At 33.7% G+C, this 18,984-nt stretch overlaps 1 pseudogene; it reads left to right on the plus strand.

Moving 5' to 3' along the window:
* Nucleotides 1–18,984, plus strand: part of LOC149539845 (uncharacterized) — a 105,189-nt pseudogene that overhangs the window by 40,646 nt on the left and 45,559 nt on the right.

Consider the following 18,984-nt stretch of genomic DNA (forward strand, 5'->3'; position numbering starts at 1 on the left):
GGTCAAGTGCACTAACATGCAAGAAACTAGTTAGCTACTTGTCACAAACTCTCAAATCTAAAAACCTTTAAGTTAGAGAACCCTAAAAAATATTATATAACAAACAAATAGGTTAATACATAGGAAAAATAACAAAAACCTAAACTTGAAAAACAACAAAAGCTACTCTATGCAAAGAAAATATGCCATAGTATGAGCACAAGGTGACAAACAATGATGTAAACACTAATCCAAAAATCATAATGTAAAACCAAAAGAATAAACTACAAATTAATCTTGATTAATCAACCCCCTCTAAAAGTCTAAAAACTAATATTGATTAGTCAACTATAGAAAAGTCTTAATTTAAACACTTTCTTAGGATCACAACACACAAAATAGGCAAAAGAAAGCATGTTGATGAGAGCCATTTATGTATATTTTACACCATATCTAAGCTTATTTCATACACATTCATACTCTTTTCCATTGTATTTTCATATCAATTTATCATTTACACTACACACCTTGGAAAACATAGCTTGTATCATGTCATTTCCCATTACTTGTTTCACTAGAACTTATTTTCATTCTTCATATAGATTTTTAATTATGTTTCACAAAGGAACATCCTGTCAAAGGAAGTTTATGCTTAGTATTGTAGTTCTCCCATCTTGTGGTTGACATCAACCTATGTGGATGACTCCAAGTTGACTTCTTGATGTTGATTATACACTATGAAAAACTTCCTTAGATTATTCCTTTGCAATGCTTCTTGAATTTTTCCTTCATCCATGTCAAGTTCTCCACAATTCGATCAACACCTCATAATTGCCACTTTTTCATCACCATATCATGTGTTGATTGGTACACGAGAATATGATATGTTATTGGTATATGAAATTGATGATAAAAAATAGTGGTGCAAATGCATTGCTAGAAACCATGCTTGAGGTCTATTGTTAAGTAGTACAAGGAGAAACAAGAGGTATTCCTAAATTATTTTTTTGAATTGTTATATGAAAAATAGTTTGAGTTTATGGATAGAAAACAAGGTCTTACATATACCATCATGTGTTATATCTGTAAGCAGAAAATAAACTAGCCCATTCTTGTATGTAGTTGTTACAAGTTGAAGCTATAAATACCATGTAATATTAGATTGAGATAGATTTCATGTACACAAATTTATATATGTTGGCTATAATATTTTTTGATCAATAAAATAACTTCTTTTTTGTGTAGAAATGAATTTGTTCTCCTTCACTAGATGTACTAAGGAGAAATGTCATAGTTTATTTTCATCTTTGAAACTTTGATAATCAAATGATTTAAAATTAATAATTTAGTTAGTAAGATTCTTTGTGATTTCAGTTTAGTTTGTAATAGGTCATTGAAGTTTAGTTGCAATACTATTGATTTTATGAGAAGTTTATTAATACTTGTTTAATTTAGTTTAGAATTTTCTTTTAACTCTCATCACTAAGAAGTGACAATTCATGAGTCAAGAATTGACATGTAAAAACCAAATTACATTTTATTATTAAATATCAAATTGCATTTCATTCCTCATCATAGTGTTGGCCTATCATGACTAAAGTGGAGCACATTGGTGTCACATACTAGATCAATGTGCCAATGTTATTGTATTTGTTGTAGACAAAGTACTATTGCATTTAGTTTCATCATTTACTCAATTAATATCCACCAATCATAAATATATATTTTTTAGGTAATTTAACTATTTCTAAAGTTTTTTATTTATTTATGAATTTTTTATATTATAGAAATCAAATATCTCAAGTGTGATTGGCTTGATTCATTTTGTGTTAAATGAGCTTTTTTCTTGGAAGGCTCTCCATATTGCATTTTTTGGCCATATTTTGATGCATAGTTTTTTAAATTTTTTTTCCAAAATATATAATTATATTTCATAAAATTATATAATAATATAATTATCTCTATAAACTCTATAAAATTAAAATTAATTTAAATTTATAATACATAAAGAGATAAATAATATATTATTTTACATTTTAAACAATATTATTAGAATATATCACTATTATACATTCTAAAATATTTGTTATCTTAATCTTATAATATATAAATTATTAATAGATCTCATATTAATATTTTTTTAATAATGCGTTGTGATCAAACTTACATATGAAAATGTAGGACAAAATTAATCTACCAACGAAAAATCTTAAAGGAAATTACTTTGCAAAAACTAAATATGCAATTTCCCTCCCGATGAACAACTCTTTTGGGATACTAGTAGAACTATCAGAACCACGCACAGAAGAAAAGAGCCTAAATTGCAATAACCACATGCAAACACATATCCATGAAGCTCAAATATGCCAACATAAATTATTCACATTAACAAAGTATGTAGATAGAGAAAATACATAAGAAAACTAGATTGAAGCAAGAAAAGAAATAGAGTAGATTGTGCAATCAAACCCCCAAAATCCCTTTGAATGCATTAAGGAAGACCAGGAAAAACATGATGATTGGTTCTTAGTCCAGAACAAAAAGGAGCAACATAGGAATATGACAACCAAGAAGAGCTCTCCAATTAGATATGCTAAATATTAAAGAAAAAAGAGAGCTCATAATAGCCATCTTGCCCTACAATCCATCCATTTCAGCCAAAACCAAGCTTGCACAATCCCACAGGTCCTCCCCCTTAAAAAAAAATTAGAAGAAAATAATACCCTATTATATGCTAACCCTAAATTATAACATTTCCTCATAACCAATGTCTTTCCCCCTCAGCTAAACCCTAAGTGTTGGATACAACTATTCAATTGTGTGTTGTCTTTGATGTCACACAAATGTCATATTAGTCATCAAATAAAGTCTACCGAGCTCAGAAGGTCAGTAAGCAAAGGAAAGTGTCTACCAAGCTCAGAAGGTCAGCAAGCCAAAGGATAGAGTCTACCAAGCTTAGATGGTCAACGAGGCAAAAGGATAAAATCTACCAAGCCCAGGAGGTTAGTAAAGAAAACTTACAGTATCTACCAAGTAAATAGTTCTTACCGAGCTAACTCAGTCATCAAAGGAAATGTGGCAAAAATAGTTTTTACCGAGCTCACTTGGTCATCAAAGGAAATGTGGCAGAAGCAGTTCTTATCGTGCTCACATGAAGGAATTCAGTTCTTACTGAGTAAACTCAGTAGCCAAAGGATTTTAAGGATATTGCAATATTAATCAAGTCAAGAAGGTTAACTTAGGAAATTTTTGGAAGCAGTATTTACCGAGCAGGGTCAGCCAGTAAAGGATTTCATTATTTTATGAAATGACATTTATTTGTTTAGAGTAATATTTGTAGCCAACTGATGTATGGTTTATTGGTAAATGTAACATGTAAATGGGTCGACTTGACAATCTAAATGGTATAATTAAGAGGTCAAGTTGTGAATTCTAAGTGTGAGGAAGTGTGTGTGGAATTAATGTAATATGAGGACGGATTATTGTGGAAGAAAATTTGAAGGATGATCAGATATCATTGAGGAGCAGCAAACCTATATTTGATCAAGGAGGATCTAATGATGTTGAACAGAGACCTATAGCCAAAAAATTTAGTTGCATCTTGTTCAGGTCAATTCATTGATACTTTCTAACCATTGTAGCAGTGATTTCAAATCTCTTAACAGAGTTGGTTTAACAACCATTTTCTAAATCCTCTAACAAGGTGATAGTTCAGTTGAATTGTTCTAAAGACCTCTAGCAAGGCCACTCCTAACAGGGTGATTAAATCCCCTAACAAGGTCACACCTAACAGTGTGTATTGTAACCTTTAATAGGATTGGCTCCTAACAGGGCTCACTTCAAAAGAGTGAAAAATTGGTGACTAGTTACTTGGTGGTTTTTTCCATATTGGGTTTCCACATTAAATCTAGTGTCTCTTGTGTTCATTTTTGTTTTCAATTACATGCATGAATGCTTGAAGATAAGTAATAGTTTAATTTATTGAGTTACAATGTTTCTTTACCGAGTATCAATAGTAACTAGATCTTTAAGACATCTAAGGGATCTGTGAATTAATTTTTGTTAGTAACTGATTCACCCCCCCTCTCAGTTACTCTATCTTTAATCCCAAAAATTGGTATCAGAGCTTTTGGTGCTTACAAGAAAAGATTTCAAGGATCTAAGTTAAAGATCAGGATGTCTTACAAAAGGGAAATTCCAAGACTTAATAGGGACAACTTCTCAGCATAGCAAGGATTGATGAGGCTTCATCTAGCTTCTATTGGTGATACAGGGCTAAAGTACCTCGATGAAAAATATGAAGAACCTTCTGGTACATTATTTATCAATGATATTGCTAAAAAGAAGACTCACAAAAACATGATGATAGATATAGCATCTCCTCTAAGTTATGAAGAATTTGATGACATCAAGGATTAAAAAACTACCTTTGAAATGTGGAACAAGCTGAAAGAGATCTATGGAGGAGATGATAATGTGAGAAGAGCCAAAGCAAAAAGTTTGAGAGGACAATTTGATCAAATGAGGATGAAAACATTGCAAAGTATGTTGAAAGAGTTAAAGCATGTGTTAGTGCAATCAAAGCATCTGGAGGAGATATCAATGATGAGACAGTTATAAGTAAAGTTCTTAGAATCTACTTCCCATTTATGCAATCAGACTCTCTGCAATTCAAGAAAGAAGATGTGAGGCAAATCATAAAATAAATTTAGAGGCCATAGTTGGAAGATTGACTGCATTTGAGCTAGACAACTATGACAATTATGTTCTAGCTATCAAGAACATTGAATCGGCATTTGAAGCCAAGATTTCACTCAAATAAAAAGGGAAAAGGATGAAGGATCCGTAATCAGACAGTGATGAAGAATCAAAACAAAGTTTAGACAGTGATCTTGAGGTGGTTGAAGCTCTACTAGCAAGAAAATATTCAAGAGGCAAAGGGAAATACAAAGGTAAGGTTCCTCTAATCTACTTTTCTTGTGAAAAAATTGGACATATTGCAGCTAGGTGCCCAAATAAGTAGAACAAAGATGAGAAGAAAGGTCACGAGTAAAATGGCAAGAAAGAATTCAAATCATTCAAGGATAAAAGTAAGAAAACATGTTTCATGGATAAAGATTCTAAAGATTCTAATGATGAAGAAGAAGAAGAAATTGTCTACATTGTTGTGAAAGATGAGTCTGATAATGATGAAGAAATGGCACTCATTTCTCATATGAGCAGAAATGATACATGGATCATAGATAGTGGGTTTTCTCATTACATGACTGGTGATAAAACTAAGTTTGAATACTTTGAAGACTATGATGGTGGCAGTGTAAGATTTGGTAACAATGAACCTTGTTGTATAAGAGAAAAAGGAAGAATCTCACTAACCAAGGAACTTGTATGTGATAATGCATATTGGGTAGAAGGACTAAAGCATAATTTGTTGAGTGTAGCACAACTACTCAATAATGGATTCAAAGTAGAATTTATGCATGGAAAAGAAATATTGTTGGATGGAAAAGGAAAGCTGATTGGATTAGGCACTCAAACAAAAGGTAATTTATTTTATCTTGAACTTGGTGAATGTTCATGTTTCATTGCTCAAATTGAAGAAAGTTGGTTATTGGCATAAGAGGTTATGTAATGTAAACTTTGACAACTTGATAAAGATCAATAAATTCAGGAAAGTAAGAGGTATTCCTAACATAAAGAAACCTGAGGTTGGTCTATGCAAGAATTGTCAAATTGGTAAAATGGGAAAGACTAGTTTTAAAAGCAAGAACTATCAAACTGAAGAAGTTCTAGAAATTGTTGATGATTATTCAAGAATGATGACTATTATGTACCTAAGAGAGAAATCAGAAGCATTTGAAATTTTCAAATGGTATTTGGCCAGAGTAGAAAAGGAAACAGGCAAAAGACTGAAATGCTTAAGGTCTGACAAAGGTGGTGAATTCATTTTACATGAGTTCAATAACTTTTGCATTGAAAGGAGAATCAAAAGACAGGTTTCAGCACCTGGAACTCCTAAACAAAATGGAATAGCACAAAGAAGGAATAGATCTATCATGGATTGTGCAAGAACCTTAATGATTGAGAAAGACATTTCTATCAAATACTAGAAGGAAGCTATCAGCACTACAATTCATACCTTGAACTAAGTACAGCTGAAAAAGGACTCATTCAAAACACCCTATGAGTTGTGGTATGGCTACAAACCCAATGTAAGTTATCTAAAAGTATTTGGGAGAAAATGTTACATTTTGAAAGAATTTAGAAAAGGTAAATTTGATGAAAAAAGTGATGAAGGAATATTATTGGGATACTCTTGCAAAAGAAAAGCATATAGATGTTTGAACTTATCTACTCACAAAGTCATAGAAAGTGCACATGTGAAAGTTGATGAATTTGCAAAAAGAACAGAAGAAGAAAGAAAAAAGGAACCTGAAGACTACAAAAGATTTGTTTACATGGAACCTGATACAATACCAAGTATACCTATTAATTAGGAATCCTCAACTCCAAAGTCTTTATTAACCAAGTCACAAGAAGTTCAAACTGAGTCAGTACCTACTGAGCTACAAGAACCCGAGTTGCAAACAGAAGCTACTGAGTTAGCATCTACTGAGCCTAAGAAACCAGAATTAGAACCAAAAGTTAAGAAATAGAAGGATAACAATGCAACTCATTCAAAAAGCAAGGAGCCCGTGTTAGCCAAGTATGTCAGAAAGCATCATGCACCAGATCAGAACATTGGAGATAAATCAGAAGGAACAATGAAAAGAAGTAAGTTGAAAGGCACTTGTTTACTTGCAAATTTTGAACCTAGAAATGTCAAAGATGTACTAGACAATGAAAGTTGGATTGAAGCTATGAATGAAGAGATAGAACAGATAGAGAAAAACAAAACATGGACTCTTTTACCTAGACCCAAAGACAAAAATGTGATTGGAACAAAGTGGGTATTTAAAAACAAAGTAAATGAAGATGGTAAGGTATAAAGGAACAAAGCTAGACTGGTATGCAAAGGATATTCTCAAGAAGAAGGTGTAGACTATGGAGAGAATTTTGCTCCTGTTGCAACATTGGAAGGTGTTAGAACCTTACTTGCATATGCTGCATTCAAAGGATTCAAAGTTTATCAGATGGATGTCAAGTCAGCATTTCTTAATGGCATATTGGATGAAGAGGTTTACATTGAACAGCCTAAAGGTTTTTTTGATCCAAACAAGAAGGACATGGTCTACAAATTGCATAAAGCATTATATGGTCTAAAACAAGCGCCTAGAGCATGGTATGAAAGATTGCATAACTATCTTATTTAGATTGGTTTTCAAAGAACTAATGACAATAGTAGTTTGTACATAAAGGAAGGACCAAATAATAAGATTTTTTTGACAGAAATATTTGTAGATGATACTTTGTTCACAGGAAATGATGATCTTTGCAAAGAAATTTTAGAACAAATGAACAAGGAATTTGAAATATCAATGTTTGGTGAAATCAAATTCTTTGTTGGTCTTCAAATTCAACAAAGTAAGAATGGCATCTACATCACTCAATCTAAATACATCAAAGAGATACTGAAAAAATTTGGTATGGAAGACTGCAAACCAATTGGGACTCCTATGTGTACTGGATTAAAACTTACCAAGGATGATGAATCAAAGGAAGTGGATCAGACATTGTATAGATTTATGATTGGAAAGTTGCAATATGTAGTGCACACAAGACTAGACATTGCCCTTGCAGTAGGAATTGTAGCAAGATTCTCAGCAAAACCAAAAGAAATTCACATGATGGAAATTAAAAGGATCATGAGATACTTAAAAGGAATTGAAGATTATGGATTATGGTATAAACTTGGAGGAAATATGGATTTAAAGGTGTCTACTGATGTAAACTGGGCAGGAAATATGATGACAAAAAGAGCACAAGTGGAGGAGCTTTCTTTCTTGGAAAAAGGTTGGTTTCTTGGACAAGAAAAAATCAAAATTGTACATCTCAATCCATAGCAAAGCTGAATATGTTGCAGCAGCAATAAATTGCTCAAACATTGTGTGGTTTAAACAATTATTGAAAGGTATGAAGCAAGAAATCAAAGAACCTGTTGTTATGTTTTGTGATACCACAAGTGCAATTAACATCTCCAAGAATCCAGTGATGCATTCAAAAACCAAGCATATTGTCATAAAGTATCACTTTGTTAGAGAATTGGTGCAAGAAAAGGAAATAAGATTGGAATATGTCCATACAAAGGAACAAATTGCTGATATATTCATAAATCCTTTACCTAAGGATGCATTCTTGTATCTAAGAGGTAAGTTAGGGGTCATTCCCCTATTTGAAGCTCACTAAAATATAGTTCTAGTGATGCATCAACAGAAACAAAATTGAAGATCTATCAATTGATGTAGCAAACCAATGAAGACAATGCATATGAATTAGTACATTAGGTACAATGCTATTCAAATTTTTTTGAGTTTTCTTTGGCATGTGTCATCAAAGAGGGAGAGTATACTGTCATATCTTTCTAAAATTTGCAAAATAATAAGAGTTTGTGTAAGAGGGAGAGATTATTATGAAAGAGGGAGTTTGTTGTAGAAAGTGAAGTATTCTGTCAGTAAAAGACTTATTTTCAAAATTCATTCTACTATGACATATTGTGTTGCCATCAATGCCAAAGAGGGAGATTGTTGGATACAATTATTCAATTATGTGTTGTCTTTGATATCACACAAATGTCATATCAGTCATCAGATAAAGTCTACCGAGCTCAAAAGGTCAGCAAGGTAAAGGATGTTGGAAATATTCAAGATATGATAGGTTACTGAGAGGGGAGGGGTGAATCAGTAACTTCAAAACTTTTAAACAATTTAGCACTTTAACCATTCACCATTCATTCATCTAATCTACTGCATATATGAGAAATCAAACATCCATAACACATGTACACAATGATTTGGTAACCCAGAAACCTTCCAAATAGAAAATAAAATTGGGGTGGGGCTGATACCCACAAAACTTTGTTACTGTAGTATGAAGTTGGCCTATTAAGGCTTACATTGACCACTTCTAGTGATCTACCTTGTTAGGAGCACAAGGGACTGCTAGGTCCACCTTGTTAGAGGATTTACAAACATACACTGAAGTATGCACTCTGTTAGGAGATTTATACAAAGACTGTTAAGTCTACCCTGTTAAAGGATTTACAAAACTGATTCACCTGTTAGGATGAAATAGTGGATCTACTTACAAACTTAATTTTTTGATTAGAACCTTGAATTATAGATCACCTCTTGTGATTGATGAATCATTACTGCTCCTTGTAGACCTTGCTGAATACTCTTCTCTTCTACTGATTCACTTTCATTCTTCTCAAAATATTATATGTTTTTCTTGATACATTCAATTCATACTTCATATCTCTTGCAAATGATATAATACATTACATATATACCATTTGAATAATTACAATTGCAAGGTCGGCTATAACACAAGTGAACAAAATATTACTGAGTTAGCCAAATAGTAAATAACTCGAGTTCACTAAACTAACTCAATGACCTTCTAATACTCGGCATCCACTGTATTACTCGACATCATCATGCACTTGGTAGAAGTGAAGGCTCGGTCCATACTAATCACCTGACATAGTTATGAACTCAATAACCATTGGAGACTTGGTGGATACAGTATCACTTGATAAAAATTGAATCCTTTGTTTACCTTGCTTTCATTTGATAAACACTATGCTTCCATCACTCGATAAATGTTGTGCTTCCATCAATTAGTAAACACTGTGCTTCCATCACTCAGTAAATACTGTGAAGTTTGGTGAACATTGTAAACTTGGTAGACACTACTAGATTGCATATTAACTTGGTAGCTATACTCAGCTCAGTTAACACTAAAATGCTCGGTGTGAACTACGAAGCTCAATGTAAATTGCTTAAGTGATGAATGTACAAGGTAACCAATGAATGCTCGGTATACATTATAGATTGAGTGATGAGCTCAGTAGCTATACTGATACAGATAAGTGTTGTCACTAATGTCAATAATAACTTAATGCCAACAATCTCCTCCTTTGGCATTAGTGACAAAACACTTATAAGTCAAAACATATGTACACAACCTGACTGGATGGATTTAGGTTTTTTAAAATTGATCTTAGTAGAACTACTGCATATAAATATACTTATGTACACATGCAAACTTTATTGTGTCCTAACTCCCCCTATCACTTATAGTGATACCTCTCCTTATTTATTATGCTAAATCTCTAAATCTCTGAATCTCTCCCCCTTTTTGACAGTAATGCCAAAGGCTAGATATATACAATTTATATGGCTACACCAAAGTGAGATAGAAATTCTTGATGTACCTTAAGGATGGTTGCAAAAGTACTATCACAAGTTTGCTACAAAATTTGATAGGTGGAGAGGGCAATTTGAACATCTATTGATAATTGGATCAAGTGATCAGCCACTGAGAAGTTCTGATCTTGGACCAATGTTTTGCAGTGAATAATATGTTTTTGCATTATGTCCATGATAGGCAAGATCATGTTCTAGATTTCTATGAGTGTAGACCAGATCCTTGCTTCCTATCTCAATAGTTCTACCTAAACATCTGCCAAATATCTGATCTTGGTGTGATGGGAGGTTGTGGAGGAGGAGTCCACCTTTAGCTTAGAGGCACTTGATTGCATATCAATGTCAATCTTATTTAACTTATCCTTTATTTCTTTGGTAAATCCAGAAACATCACAAAGTTTAGCAAAAAGTGATGCTACATTATTAAAATAATTTTCAAAGTTTCCCAAAAATGTTGACAATTCAACTTGCTTTATTGCTATGTTTTGAGCAATATTCTCTAGCACCTTATTATCAAATTTCTTTTCAGCTTTCTCAATAAGTTTTTCTTGTCCGAAAGAATCCTCATTAAATTTTTGTATAGCCTCTTCTAACTGAATCAAAATGTGTTATGTAGAATCTACTTCAACATCTAGAGCATCTGTAATTATATTCTTGGCATTGTCAATTATTTTGTATTCCTTATTCCTTTCAGACCTTAACTACTTCTACATAGCTTTCATCTCTATAAGTTGACTGGCTAACCTCATCTCATCAATGGTAGCATTGTCATAATCAATCTTTGGAATTACTATTTATGTGTCCATGTCAATGTTGGTACACTTATTGTTGATGAAGGAGCTGAGGAGGCTAGCTCGGTAGCTGAAGAAGTGACAGATAGCTCGGTAGATGAAATGCTTGGCACCTCTATTTTAGATACCTGGAGTTGGGAGGTGGCCGATGAAGATTGAGCAATTGATGTGGCAATTGTGCTCACAATCTCACTTGTAGAAGTTGTCTCCATAGTGGATGTAATAGTCTTTGGTGGAGAGTGAGGAAGGGATGCAATCACTTTTGCTACAATTTTAACTAGATCTTCTTCTTCCTCATGTACTTCTTCCTCCTTGTCTTCTTCCTCTTTTTCTTCCATAAGTGTATACAACTCTCCTGGAGTAACTGTGATGGATGGAGTTCTATCAAAATCATCACTGTCACTGCTATCATCATCCTTGATCTCAACTAGATCTTCACTGGGCTTTTGTAGATGATAGATATTCTTCCACATGTTTGTTGCATCATTTACAACATGCTCAATGTCTTTAATTAAAATCAAACATGTGTGAAATCTAATAATCATTTTACCTTCATGGTTCTTCATTGCTACCTTTATTTCTACACCAGTGAGATTCAGTAGAAGATTCCTCAGAGATTGCTCATATATGTCTTTAGCTATTTGAGTGGTTGAATCCCATCTCGGTTGCTATCTCTCCAACAGTTCTTTGGAGATTTGAGAGGAAAGCTAGTCCGGGGAGTATTTCCATTCACCCATCTTATTGAGTACCAATTCCTCAATCTACATTTTCTCAGCATCGGTTCTTGTTTTAAATTTAAATGCCTTGAAATTTGTGATGCCAGCTCCCTCTTCCAATTGTTTAAGTCTTTCCTCGAATGTGGGTGGAGGCCTGACCATTATAGGTTCCTGCTTGCCTTTTCTGTTTCTTCTGGAGAATATTGCAGTAGCCTTTTTCTTAGGTTTGGTAATAATTACCTTACCTTTCTTCTTTGGTTGAACTCCTCTTTAGATTCATGTTCTTCTTTTTCTTCTTCTCCTTCTTCTTCTTCATCATCTTCATCCTCACCTTTTCCCTCGGTAAGCATAAGAGGACCTGTTGCAGTTTTCAATTTGGCTATCTTCCTCTTGCCTTTGCTTATGGCCTGGGGTAGCTTGATTTCAAGCTCAATTCTGGCCTTTGCCTCATCATATGTTCCAAAAAACTGTTTCTTAGGGTCTACTGGCTCATTCACCAGTGCTTCAATAATGTCCCTAGCTTCATCAATATTTACCTCATAAGGAAGAGGTTTCACCCATGCAACTCAAGGTTTGACTGCCTGAATGTATACCTTATCACAGTTAACCATAAAACATACATCATCTCTGTAGTCTTCAACCAATTTTGGTGGAATTCAGAACCTATTGTTCATCCTTTCCTTGAAATTTTCAAAATAATTATCCATGATACTATCAAAATTTTCACCCATTTCTGCTACAAACTCATTTATCTAATACAAAATTGGAATGTCTTTTCTCCATACAACTATTCCTTTTGATGGAAAGAATTTTGGAACATAGAAAAATAAACAGATCAATAGAGAGCCAAATTTACAAGGATTATTCTTTGAAGTCTTTATACTATCCATAATTTTATTCAATTACCTCAACAATAATTCTGACAGATCAAATTAAAGGTTTTTCTTTACCATTTTAAAGGCCAAATCCACAACCTCACAAGGTACATTGTTCAGTCGACTAGAGCTATAGATTTTATGGGCAATGACAATATGAATGCCAAATCTTAGTTTGACATCTGATATAGTGCTGACCTTTAAACCTCTATCATCCCACTCAGCTAGGGTTTGCTTCTGTAACTCCTCTCGACCTAGGGTTTTGGTGGTTTTAGCTTTGCTGAGCATAGGGAGACTCGTGATTTTGTAAATCATCTTCTTTGTAATTAACACTAGCTGCTCTAGCCATAGTTGCCCATTGTGCACCTAACTCAAAATATGCCTAATCCACTTGGTTTGGAAATTTCTTGGCATATGCGAGATATGAGTCAATCCTTTGGTTTCAAGATGCTTGTATTCAAGTTTCAGAGAGCCATCTACACTCATTTCTTCTAGGGCATTGTCCATCTCTAGGTTTCCAATTTCTTGAATAGAAGATCTAAAATGAGTACAAATATCATTGATAAGAAGTGCCTTAGGTGGAATTTGCGATTGAGCTCCATTCGAGTCGAGTGATTCTGCGATTGCTGGAGCTAGCTTGAAATTTGGCACCTTCCATTCCACACCTTTGACTAGCATTTTTGAACCTCTTTTTCCTTGGTGCCACTGCTACTCCCGGATGCCATTGCTACTCAATAAGTGTAAGAAAATTTTGGACATATTTTTTGCTTTAAAATTTGCTTCAAATCGCTTGGAATTTGCTTTGGAATCGCTGGAAATTTCTTAGCTCTATAATTGTGGTGAAGAATGAAATCGAATTCTGCCCTTTTGACAAAAATTTTGTCATAAATGCTTGGTATGAAGGTAGATGAGATGACAGAGTGTTTGACAGGCTGTCATTCATTTTCTCGATAGAAGCTTGCAACTCAGTGAAAAACTTTTAGTTACTTTTGACCTAGCTTGGTAAGGTCTTCAACTGACTTTCCTCGGTAGATGCAACTCGGTGAAAGATACGCTTTCTTTGATCTTTGTGTATTTGGAATACTGATTTGATTATTTTTCTTTCTTGCATTTGGAACTACTTTGGATATAGCTTGATGATACAGTTCTAGATCCTTTATGAATCTAATTGGAAATGATGGAGTCACCCACTTCTTGAGTGACATTGCCATCACTTGAACTATCTTTCTCAGTAGATTTTGGAATCCACTATTGCCTCATTTGTTTCCAAATGTTTTCATCTTTAGCATTCTTTTTATCTTCAACTCTTCCTATATTCATGTAGTTTTTAGCTATATGACTGAGTTCAGTGCATGTGTAACATCTTACTATTGTATCTCTTTTCCTCAAGTGATGCCTTGAGCAATCTTTGCCAATGTGTCCATATTCTCCACAATAATGACATCTGCACCAGGTATTATAGTCCCATCCAAATATTGCTTTAACAAGTTGTTCAGCTGGATTGAATGATTTGGTTCTGCATTGAAATGCCTTGTGACCATACTTCTTGCACTTGTGACAATTGCCTTCAAATTTTGGTTTCTCCTTGCATTCATTAGCTTTATGACCATGCTGACTGCAATTGTAGCATTTACCATTGAATTGGCCTTTTCCATTGCTCCAACACTTGTTTGATGTGTGACCTAGCTTACCATAGTGATTGCAAATAGGTCTTTGATTCCTTTGGGCACCTTGTTTGGAGGTTTCACCTTCTTCCTTATAACCAAGTCCAGCTTTAGCTTTTTGTCTATGAAGATTCTGCTCACTTTGTTGATTTAATTGAGTCATGTCTGCTTGAGATTTCATCATTCTCTCATTGATTTGCCTTTCAGTGATCAAGTCATTTTCCAAACTTTCATTGATTTGTCTTTCAGATCTCAAGTTACTTTTTAAACTTTCATTGATTTGTCTTTTAGTGATCAAGTCATTCCTCAAGCTTTCATTTTTAGATCTCAAGTTCATGATTTCTTCATTTGCATTAGATAGTTGTTCCACAAGATCTTCATGCTGATTGAATTGATTATTTCTTGTCTCCAAGTCTTCAGTTACCTTGTTTCTCTATTCCAAAACTTCACATAGCCTGATTGATTGGATTTCTTATTCTCTTTTAAGCTTTCTAACTTCTTCTTGTAGAGAGCCATTCTTTGCTAGAAGTTCCTTGATTGCCTCATTAGCTTCATCTAAATTGCTTGATGGTAAAAGGTCTTCAATCTTTTCTTCAACATACTAATGGTCATTCATTTGTCTTGCAAATTCCTTTCTTCTCTTCAGGGATTGAGAAAGATGCTCCTTAGCTTCTTTGAGTTGAACCATCACCATTTCCAAATCTAGCTTTTCATTTTCAATAGCTTTGTCAAGTTTGAATATTTCCATTTGTCCTTGATCTTTGCTCAAGCTATCAAGCTTTGTCCTGAGAACCAAACTGCTCTGATACCAATTGTTGGAAATATTCAAGATATGACAGGTTATTGAGAGGGGAGAGGTGAATCAATAACTTCAAAACTTTTAAACAATTCAGCACTTCAACCATTCACCATTCATTCATCTAATCTACTACATATATCAGAAATCAAACATCCATAACACATGTACACAATGATTTGGTAACCCAGGAACCTTCCAAATAGAAAGTAAAACTAGGGTGGGGTTGATACCCACAAAATTTTATTATTGCAGTATGAAGTTGGCCTGTTAAGGCTTACATTGACCACTTCTAGTGATCTACCCTGTTAAGAGCACAAGGGACTACTAGGTCCACCTTGTTAGAGGATTTAAAAACATACACTAAAGTATGCACTCTATTAGGAGATTTATACAAAGACTGTTAAGTCTACCTTGTTAAAGGATTTACAAAATTGATTCACCTATTAGGATGAAACAGTGGATCTACTTACAAACTTAATTTTTTGATTAGATCCTTGAAGTATTGATCACCTCTTGTGACTAATGAATCATTACTGCTCCTTGTAGACCTTGTTGAATACTCTGCTCTTCTGCTAATTCACTTTCATTCTTCTCAAAACATTATAAGTCTTTCTTGATACATTCAATTCATACTTCATATCTCTTGCAAATGATATAATACATTACATATATACCATTTGAATAATTACAATTGCAAGGTCAGCTAAAACACAAGTGAAAAAAATATTACTAAGTCAGTCAAATAATAAATAACTCAGGTTCACTGAACTGACTCGGTGACCTTTTGATACTCGGCGTCCACTACATTACTTAGCATCATCATGCACTCGGTAGAAGTGAAGGATCGATCCATACTAATCACCTGACATAGTTCTGAACTTAGTAACCATTGGAGACTCGGTGGATATAGTATCACTCTGTAAAAATTGATTCCTTAATTTACCTTGCTTTCACTAGTAAAAATTGCACTTCCATCACTCAGTAAACACTGCGCTTCCATCACTCAGTAAACACTGCGCTTCCATCACTCAATAAATACTGTGAAGCTCGGTGAACACTGTAAACTTGGTAGACACTGTTGGATTGCATATTAACTTGATAGCTATACTTAGCTTAGTTAACACTAAAATGCTCAGTGTGAACTGCTAAGCTCAGTGTAAACTGCTTAAGTGATGAATGTACAAGGTAACCACTGAATGCTCAGTATACATTGTAGACTGAGTGATGAGCTCAGTAGCTATATTGATATAGATAAGTGTTGTCACTAATGGCAATAATAACTTAATGCCAACAAAGGATAGTGTCTACTGAGCTCAGAAGGTCAGCAAGGCAAAGGATAGAGTCTACCGAGCTCAGATGGTCAACGAGGCAAAAGTACAAAATCTACCAAGTAAATAGTTCTTATCGAGCTAACTTGATCATCAAAGGAAATGTGGAAAAAATAGTTTTTACCGAGCTCACTCGGTCATCAAAGGAAATGTGGTAGAAGTAGTTCTTACCAAGCTCTCATGAAGGAATTTAGTTCTTACTAAGTAAACTTGGCAGCCAAAGGATTTTAAAGATATTGCAATGTTAACCGAGTCAAGAAGGTTAACTTAGGAAATTTTTGGAAGTAGTATTTATCGAGCAGGGTCGGCCAGTAAAGGATTTCATTATTTTATGAAATAATGTTTATTTTTTTAGAGTAATATTTATAGCCGACTAATGTATGGTTTATTGGTAAATGTAACATGTAAATGGGTCGACTTGACAATGTGAATGGTATTATTAAGAGGTCAAGTTGTGAATTCTAAGTGCGAGGAAGTGTGTGTGGAATTAATGTAATATGAGGACTGATTATTGTGGAAGCAAATTTGAAGGATGATCAAAGATCATTGAAGAGTAGAAAATCTATATTTGATCAAGGAGGATCTAATGATGCTAAATAGAGACCTATAGCTAGAAAATTCAGTTGCATCTTGGTCAAGTTAATTCATTTTTGCTTTCTAACCATTATAGCAGTGATTTCAAATCTCTTAACAGAGTTAGTTTAACATCCATTTTCTAAATCCTCTAACAAGGTGACAGTTCAGTTGAATTGTTCTAAAGACCCTAGCAAGGCCACTCCTAATAGGGTGATTAAATCCTTTAACAAGGTCACACCTAACAGTGTGTATTGTAACCTTTAACAAGGTTGGCTCCTAACAGGGCTCACTTCAAAAGAGTGAAAAATTGGTGACTAGTTACTTGGTGGTTTTTCCCATATTGGGTTTTCATGTTAAATCTGGTGTCTCTTGTGTTCATTTTTATTTTTAGGTACATGCATGAAAGCTTGAAGATAAGTAATATTTTAATTTACCGAGTTACAACATTTTTTTACTGAGTATGGGCAGTAACTAGATCTTTAAGACATCTAAGGGATCTATAATTTAATTTTTGTTAGTAACTGATTCACCCCCCTCTTAGTTACTCTATCTTTAATCCCAACACTAAGTCACTCCTCCCATTAAAAAGTTGAGATTCTAACCAAACACCTATTCCTATTTCCTTTAGGAAGGATGATACGACCTTTGACACTATACTAATCGGCAATGCTCATTTAGAAAGTAGATGGGATAACTATGAAAAATTGGGCATCTTCACTTTCTGGACTGGACCAAAAGGAAAATACACCAATCTCCAAAAATGGCAATATGAATTCTATGAGTAATAGATAAGTATAACTACCTTATCTAAAAGATTAATTTATGTACATTGAAAATCATTAGATATTAGAAGTTTTCTTATGTCTAGACCTTTTTGTTTTTATAAGGGGTGTAGCATATTTTTTTTCAAATGGAGTATGAATTTAAGTGAAGATGATTTTAAAAATTTAACAAAACCAACATGGATAGAATTAAAAGAAATTCCAATCAAACTCATAAATCTACACAACCTAATGAAAATTGGATCCTCAAGCTTCTTAGGAATAGATGTAGACTATGAATCCTCTAAAAGAATTAAAATGATAAGTAGGAGATAAAATGCTTATCAATTCCAAACCACTCAATAGCAAAGAAAATCAAATAAAAATAATCATAAACATATCTGTGTATAATCTTAGATATACCTTGTATCAAAAACAAATTCAAGATATTTTCACCTTAGAAAGCTCAATGGATAGAACCTTTGTAAGATTTACATTCAAAATAGGGAATTCATATTTATCTTAGGTCTTTCTAAGATTAACAAGATGGACAAAAAATAGAGAAATAATCGAGGATAAAATTCTACCCCAAACTTTAGCCAAAATAAGATTAGAAATTGTGGACACCAAGGGTTATGAATTTGAATTCCCCATAAGCCCTAAAATTAAAGGAAAATTATTAGTAGAAATCAAAGACAAAGAAGCCAATCCAATTCTCTCTCCAATTCGATCAAAAGAAAAATGAGAAAGGGAGAGACATAGAGGATTACTTCTACAAAGCTATGGAAAATCATCTAATCAAAGTTTAATATTGTGAGTATTGTAGCATAAACAAATCACAAGAAGAAATTAAGGTAAAAAATTAGGTCTTATAGAAAATTTATGCATGAAAATGTCTTATTAGAAAATGAACTAGAGGATCTACTAAGCATTAGAGTAGAAAATCACAAATTGCATCATCTAGAGAAAGATGACACAGGTTGACAAGAGAAATTAGGATTACATTACTACACAAACCATAAAGGGGTCAATCAGGAAAGGAAACACAAAGAAAGTGAAAGAAAGGAGAACCCCATGGAACCAAAGGAAAGAAACCAAAACCTACAATCACCACTAGAAGAACAAAAT

This window comes from Cupressus sempervirens, chromosome 9 (genome assembly GCF_028749045.1).
Source record: "Cupressus sempervirens isolate cs-2001-9-10 chromosome 9, ASM2874904v1, whole genome shotgun sequence".
In the NCBI taxonomy this organism is placed as follows: domain Eukaryota; kingdom Viridiplantae; phylum Streptophyta; class Pinopsida; order Cupressales; family Cupressaceae; genus Cupressus; species Cupressus sempervirens.